Here is an 8,725-nt window from a genome sequence, read left to right on the forward strand (position 1 = left end):
GGTTTGATTGTTTCATGTTAAAACATTTTTAATCCAAGTTAATTTTGAACAGTTTGGTTTTGCTTATGTAATGAACAATTTAATATTATTTTGGACAAGTAATTTGATTATTTGTTATGGGAACTTAGTTTAATCATGCAGTTTGGTAAATTTTTGATAATTTTATGAACAATTTAATCGTATTTTTGACATGTAATTTGATTATCTGTTATGGGAACTTAGGTTAATCATGCATTTTAATTAGTTTAATTTTATGAACAATTTAATCGTATTTTAGTTTAAGAAATTAGTTTAATCATGGTAATTTTGATAAGTTTAGTTTGAGTGTGATTATGTTAACTAGTGAAAACTAATAATGCTTATGTACATGTTGGACCAAACGCAGACTATATGGTGAGGCTAGGGGTGCTTATTGAGCGAGTCGATCACGAGTTAGGGGGCGCTCAACTCATGATCTAAAACTAGAGCTCGTGCTCGACTCGTGATACTCGTTAAGCTCGTTAAGTTTGTGCTCGACTCGTGATCGAAAACTTTTTTTTAGCTCGACTCGAGCTCAAAAATGCTCGTTACTCGTTAAGCTGCAATGGCTTAAATCAGCTCATTAACTCAAAAACTCGATTGCTCGGGTCGTAACTCGCTAAGCTCGATAACTCGGCTCGTCATTAGCTCGTTTAAGTTAATTTTTTTTTTTATTGTAACTTAACTATTTAATATTGTCAAGATGTCAACTGTTTTCAAACTATTTAGTTTTACATATATAATTTTTTTAAAACTACCAAGTACCAAATAAAATCCAACAACAAAAATGTATTACATTCTTACACAATAAACAATTAGAACATCAAACTACACCATCAAATTTATCACATAACCAAAGAAAATGATTATAGGGAATCTTTCTTGTCTTCAATTTGTCTTTGGTTGCAAATTCTTCCTTCAATCTTCTCGAATATCCTACAAAAAAATAATTTATTTCAAATCCAAATTAATAAATAATAAACTTACATAAACTATAAATAATAAACTTACATACAAGATGTCAAAACTTATATATTAAGTCTAATACCTCGGTATTAGGAAATCGGAAGAATGATTTCTTTTGGTTCTTTTTCTCCAAAGTTATTCTACAATCAAAATAATAGTATTAAGTTGAAATAATAATACAACAAATTATAAATATAAAAAAGTTTACATTCATAAAAAATAACTATAAATTGTACTTACTTTATTTTTTCTTTTCACTCCATGAAGGGCTCAACACCAATCTCCCGAACAAAGCAACATTTGCACAGTTTTCGGAGTTAGTGAAGATCTATAAGGATCAATAACACGACTCCCTGCACTAAATGTAGCTTTCGATGCTACAGTTGTTATGGGAACTGCTAAGATATCAATGATCACTAGTGGAAAAAATCTCATTCGTAACAGGCTATTTATAACGGGTAAAGCTTTGCCCGTTACAATTAAGATATTCGTAACGGGCAAAATAGTGTCCGTTACGAATACCTATTTATTCGTAACGGGAAAAATAGTGTCCGTTACGAATACCTATTTATTCGTGACGGGAAAAATAGTGTCTGTTACGAATACTATATTATTTATAACGGGCAAAATACCGCACGCTACGAATAGTATACTATTTATAACGGACATCATGGGCCCGTTACAAATGATTGGTCCAGGCATCCAGCTGATGAGATGAGCCCATTAGTTATTTAGGGTTTCACACTTCTCCTCAGCCGTCACTCCCCTCTATTTCGCTCCTCACTCTCTTTCTCTCTCCTCTCTAGAACTCATTGTCTTTCTCTTTCCTCAGGATTCATTCTCTTTCACTCTCTTTACCACCTCTCCTTACCTCCATATTCTCTTTCCTCTTGATTATGCGTTTTTTTTTTAAAATTTATGTTTTGTTTTTGCTACTAGATCTGTAGCAATTAGATTCAAATTGGTAGAATTATTGGGTTTTATAATTAGATTTTAATCTGATTTTTATTTGAATGATTTTTGCTAGTTTATTGTTGAAAACCAAGAGGAGGAAGTGAAATAAGAGGCGAAAAAGAGGAAGAAGGCACTAACGGCGATGGAGAAATCAATGGTTAGATCGTTGGAAACCACCGCTTACAAGGATCTTATTTCTTTTATTTATTTATTTATTTTGAATCTTATTTCTTTTAATTTTTTGTTACATGTTACCCTTTTTTTTCATTCAAGTGCTATGATTTTTCTGGATTTTTAAAATTATTTTTGGTAATTTTGTTTTTATTTCTTGGAAAATCGATTGAAATGACTTAGTTTTGGGAATTTTTCCGCTTCTCTTTCGTTCTTCACATTTCGAAAATTCTCCCCTTTCAATTCTCAATCTGCAACTTCAGAGAATTCAACAATGGCGGCTTCAAACAATCAATTAAGGTTTGTAAATCAGCTTTTATTGTAGCTCACGAGAAGGCTACCCTTACAAAGCTCAGCAATGGCGTCTACGTCTCTCCGTTTCTATCGACCTCTACAATTGTGGATCTTTGTATGCGTTTTCTCTTTTCTATTGATTCTACATTTTCTGCTATGATTTTAGATCTTGTTTGCGTTTGAATTTCCATTTTTATGAATTTCATAATTGAATTTTGTTTTCTGTGTTTGATGTTGTTTTTTGTTTGCATGTTGATTTGGAGGAAGTAATAGTGTTGGAGATGAATTTCGGTTTCAATTTCGTATTTTAATCTTAAATTATCTGCATTTGTTTGATTTTGTGAGTTTGCTGTTTGAGAAACACTGTAGTTTATTTGTCAGGTTGAATTGCTATAATTAATCCTTTAAATTATAGAAGTACCTGCAATTGTAACTTAAGATTGTACAGCAAAATTATAAGTTTATTACATACTGTTGTTAGGTTATACATCAATTTCTTTATATTTTTCCATTAATCTTTCTAGAATTCTCCTTGTTTCAATAGTTTAACATTCAATAATGGATGGAGGAGGAACAATCTATCTAACAATGTTTAATAGAGTTGACTTGATTTTCCATTTTTTATTTTAATTTTTCTTTTAAATGAAAAAGTTCACCATATCATAATTGCTAACTTCCAATAATGTGTGATAGAGTATTATAAAGTATGAATTGGCGAGGTTTATAATGCCAAAGGGTGTGTTTAATTCGATATTTCGCAATCACGCATTGCGTGCTAAGAGTTGTGGTTGTATTGATGTGTAGATACATACAACATACGTTCGTAGTACCTTAGGAATTAACTAGAAGAAAAGTCTTGAATGAGTGTTGAGCCACATATTAAAGCTATAATTTTATGCCATTTGGTCTAATTTTGTTGACGAAACAAACAAATTAATTCAAGTAAACAAGCAAAATTAATTTAAGTTTGACGTTGTGTAGTCTTACAGTACAATAACTATCTTAGTAGTTAAGATGATTTGCAACTTCAATTAAAGAATTAATACATATAACATATTAAAGAAATTGTCACGAATTTTAACTCTTGTTGTATAGGTATAGGCGCTTAATCTCATCTATTAGTCTATTACATGCACCTTCAATAAAGCAAGTTTATTCTACTTGTAATTTTTCTTTGAATACGAATACATAACTTAGTGATACATGACAGTGTGACATACATGACTAGTATGTATCATACGAAGTATGTGATATCCTATCATAGCTAATAAGGCATGAATGAATGAACTTACAAGTAACATTAGCCATTGTTTAGATGTTAAAGCTTAAATTTTGATACCAATAGTCCTGTTTTGAGAATGCAGCTTTGGATTTACTGAAGAATGATCAAGTGGTTGCAATCATAGGTCCAGAAACATCTCCTGAGGCTCAATTTGTTGTCAATCTTGGGGAGAAAGCTCGAGATCTAATTGTTTCCTACTCTACTACAAGCCCTTCACTTTCTCCCACGCAAAACTCGTATTTCATTCGAGCAACACAGGATGATTACTGCCAAGTACAACCCATCAGTGACCTTATCCAAGCTTTTGGATGGAGAGGAGTTGTACCTGTCTATGTTGCTAATGAATTTGGTGGTGGGATCATACCTTTCTTGAAGTTCAGGTACTTGACAGATATTGTTTTCGATAGGAATATGTAAAGTATGAATGTCATTGTGGTTATCCTTCTGTTTTTTTTTGGAAATATTTTACCTTGGTTGCAATGTATTGCCTTATCTATGTTGAGTAATTAAAGAGATTTTTAAAGACAAGAGAAGTAAGGAATCCATTGTCTTCCCCTTTTTCTTGAAGTTCTTGGTACTAAAAAATTGTTTTTTGTGGGTAATATTTTATTCTTCTTCCGCCCACCCCCTTTTAGCATTTGAGTTGCTGATCAATTACTGCTTGATTAAAATAAGCATTTGAGTTGCTGATCAGTTACTGCCTGATTAAAATTTAATGTTTTCTTACTCTCTTAGAGTCTTTAAGAAGATTTTTAGTCTTAAATTGATTCTAGTCTTAAAGTAGGATATTGGTCAACATTGGATTATGCATTTCTAGTGCATTATACTGCCTTTTCTGCTCTGTGCTGCTACATATTAACTGAAATTATAGATTGGTTGAACCTTTTCTGCTTTGTGCTGATACATATCAACTAAAATTATTGATTGATTGAACCAAATTTTTACTTTTGCTGATAATGTCTAATGTGACCCTTGCAAGTGTGATACTAGTATGGCTGGCTCCTTGTGTTAGTCCCTCAATTTTATTAATTATTCTGGGCATTGGGTTCTCTAAAACTTTGCAAATCTTTCAAATTTATTGCTTGTCTTGTGTTTTTGTTTTAGTCGCTGACTTAGTTTTTGGGTTAGGGTTCTTAATTTGCCAATCTATTATTTTTTTTTTCTGATGTTTTAGGAGGCAAGAAAGTTCTATTGACGCTGCTGAAGACAGAGACATTGGTGACGAAGAAAATCAAGAATGGCAATGTTAATCCTTTTAATGTTGAGGATAGAGATAGAGAAATGTCCGAGACATCATGTACCAGAAGATTTATTACTATGAGGCTCTAACTTTTTTTTTCTGAAATTTTCCTTTAATCTATGTAGCTATGTCTCTTGGTTCAATCAAGAAGAATTTTATCTGAAATACAATTTGGTGTTTATGTTATGTTTGATAATATGTTTGTGGCATGAAATATTTGGTTTTGTTATAAATTATTATAATAATTTGGGTGGTAAATGGAAAGAAGAATAGGGGCATTTGTAACTAGCACCAGAAATGCTAGTTACAAATGCCCCTAATTTTTTGTCTTATTCGGAACGGACATTGTAATTGCCCGTTACGAATAACTACTTATTCGTAACAGGCACTTACAATGTCCGTTACGAATAACTTCGTAACGGGCATTTACAATGTCCGTTATGAATAAGTTGTTATTCGTAACGGGCGTTTCAAGTGCCCGTTACGATTAATGTGTTATTCATAACGGGCACTTACAATGTCCGTTACGAATAATGGGTTATTCGTAATGGGCACCTGAAACGCCCGTTACGAATAACTACTTATTCGTAACGGACATTGTAAATGCCCGTTACGAATAATAATGGCCATCCGTGACGGCCGCATACGTAACGGACGCTGCCTGTTACGGATGGGCCCTTTTTGCCCGTTACGGATGGCCTTTTTTCCACTATACTTCATTGATTTTTCTTTCCACCATTCCACAGGATCAAATTTTTCATTTCCTTCAATCATTAAATATCACTCCTCAAGATATTCATCAACTTTACAAAGTAGCATACTCATCGTAAAGTTCATGCAAAACTTCCCTAACCTTAACCAAATTATCACGAACTTCTTGTGGAGAAAACAGTTAGCAAATGTAATTTCAACGGCTTGCATTTTAAAATGAGGATCCAACATGGATCCTATTGCCATTAGCAAATTACATTCACCCCAATACTTATCAAATATTTCTTTCATGTTTGTTACCATGTCTCTTATAAAATCATCGTGAGAATTTGAAGACTCATCTAATAACACATTAACCCTATAAACCTCACCAAGAAACAAATTGGATGTTGGATATTCTGACCCAGATATATTATTAGTAGCATCATTGAACACTTTTTAAAATTCCAGCAATTTCTCAATTTTCACCCAATCATCAACACTAGGACAATAAACATATTCTCTATCCTCCAAAGCAAGTCTAAAAAATACCTCTTTGAATTTGACGGCACAAGCAAGCATTTCATAAGTTGAATTCCATCTTGTCTTACATTTGAGAACCAATCTTCTATGTGGGAGGTTGAATTGTTGAACAAGCTCGGTAAACTTTTGTATCCGTTGCTCACTACCACAAAGATAGTCAACCGTGTCATGAATATTCTTGACAATTGTTTTCACTTTCTTTAATCCATGTTGAACCATAATGTTCAAAATGTGAGCACAACAAAGAACATGAAACAACTTGCCTCCACAAATTAACCTCTTAGTCGATGAAAACGTATCCTTTAATATCTCTATGCAAGAAACATTTGCCAATGCATTGTCCACGGAAATTGTAAAAATCTAAGAAAGGATACAAATATAACAATTAGAACCATGTATAAAAACACTAACATAAATTTATTACATAATTAAAGAGTGAAACACTTACTTTATTTTCAATTTTCCACTCCTTTAAACACTTGAAGATACAATTTGCTATGTCTCTATGTAGACACCCATTTGTGTCTCCCCAAAACCAAACCCAGTGATGAGTACCTTTCACGTCGAATCATAATCGAATGAAGTGAAAGTGTGGAAAGTCTAGTGTTGCGGATATTTTTAATTTATTTTCTCTTCTCTCTGTTTTTGAAAACTTATTTTAAAGAAAACAGTCAATTCAGTTTGGTTGGTCCATGATATGGGTCCAATAGTAGTGTAGTTGGATGGGGCTTGACAAGAACTTTCCAACGATATATTATAAGCTCAATTCCGATGAATATTGAGGAAGTTATGACTAATTTACCAAACTGGGCCCGGTTTGAGACTTATATGCGGCCCAATGATCTAGGGGAGGGCCTAATATGATTTATCATTCCTAATGCAATTAGGAATGATAATAGTCTTCTAGATTCTTCTAGAAGGTTCTTTTCATTCCTAATTCAATTAGCATTGATAAATTGACTTTTGTTGACTTTTCAGAATTTTAATTAAAATCAAAAAGCATTTTCGAGGAAAATATATGATTTTATCCTCTAGTACGGAAAAACTTATCTAATTTTCAAAAACGTATCAAAAACAGGCCTGGCGCCTGACTCCAGGCATTGGCGCCTGGAATCAGGCCTGGCGCCAGCCATTGGCGCCTGGTGCTAGCCATTGGCGCCTGTCGCCAATTAGCCGGTGCTGGTGCCAACTCTGTTTTGCGTGCGCCAAGTGCTCTGTTTTGATATTTTATCTTTTTGGCTGATTTCTCTATAAATAACGTATTAAAAACTCCGTTTTCATTCACCAATTCTCACGAATTCTCACCTACAATCAGTTTTCATTCGCAATCATTAATTCTTTAATTCTCCCTTAATCATTCACCAATTCTCATCAAGTTTTCTTGATTATTTCATCTCTCTCTCTCTTTCTCTTTTCTAACCTTGCTTTTCAAATACAAAATTCCGTATTCGCAAGATCTCGAAACACCTAGCCATATTCGAAGTTGCCTTCGCCCTAGACGTGAAAGGTTTAATTTCTGAGGGTTTGGTCCCAATTCTCTATTTCAATTATTTAATTTAATTGTTGTTTATTATTTTCCTTGAAGTTACTAACGTGTGTATTTTGTTATTAGAAAGAGGTACGAGGCATCAAAGTAAGTATTCTAATGGTTTTAATTGATATTATGATGTAGAGATCATGTTTATATTGTTATTATGATATTCCTAGTATCATGTTTAGGGAAAAGGTTATAATATCAAATATGCTTATTATGATTCCTACGATGCTTCCTATGTTCTTCCTAATATTTATGATTATTAGTATCATGTTAGGGTTAAAGCTTTGATTTTTATTGCTTAGTGACATGCTAGGGTTTGTTATTAATCTTGTTAGTATTATGCCTAGGATCTTGCTATTTTTATTATGCTTTAATATTAACATGAATATGATTATAATTGTTATAATTTATGATTATTATTATTTTGATGATGATTATTTTATTATGATTATAATTTTGTTATCGCTATAATAATTATTATTATGATTAATATGGGTGTTATCATGATGATTATTCTTAATTATATTTGTGATGATTATAATTATTATTATGATTATTTATTATATTGCTTGATGCTTATTATTTATTTTTATTGCTTGATCACACCTTTTATGCATGTTTAAAGGGAATTGGTACTTGTAATAACGCTTAATAAGATATCTAATAATCTTATTTAGGGTTAATGTGATTATAATTCAAGTGATCGCCAATAATAGTTTTATTTGTGCATTAATATTCAACCAACATAGATAAACAGGTTTAGGGTTAAACCTATTGATTGCATATTAATTAAAAAGCGCACATGAATACGATCAGAATAAAGTAGAGGCCTATTATTAGGGCAGGTTCAATCTCTTTTAGGTTGGATTCGTACCTTCATCCCTGAACCCTTATTTGGTTCAAGACCTTATGGATTTGACGATCTCTTGGATCGTTAAGGGGTGTAACCTTCACCTCGTAAATGGTTTACAAGTTCCTAAAACTTGTTGGCGACTCTTGTGCTCTATCTTCTTCCCTTTTGGACGCCACT

At 32.6% G+C, this 8,725-nt stretch overlaps 1 long non-coding RNA gene across 1 annotated transcript; it reads left to right on the forward strand.

Annotated features, from left to right (window-relative positions):
* Window positions 1-1,731: 1,731 nt before the first annotated feature.
* Window positions 1,732-5,111, forward strand: LOC110702768. The gene is made up of 3 exons (XR_002507582.1): window positions 1,732-2,518; window positions 3,768-4,065; window positions 4,860-5,111. It is a non-coding gene; the product is annotated as an uncharacterized LOC110702768 (long non-coding RNA).
* Window positions 5,112-8,725: the final 3,614 nt, after the last annotated feature.

The sequence above is a fragment of the Chenopodium quinoa genome, unplaced genomic scaffold, assembly GCF_001683475.1.
Source record: "Chenopodium quinoa cultivar QQ74 unplaced genomic scaffold, ASM168347v1, whole genome shotgun sequence".
Classification (NCBI taxonomy): Eukaryota; Viridiplantae; Streptophyta; class Magnoliopsida; order Caryophyllales; family Amaranthaceae; genus Chenopodium; species Chenopodium quinoa.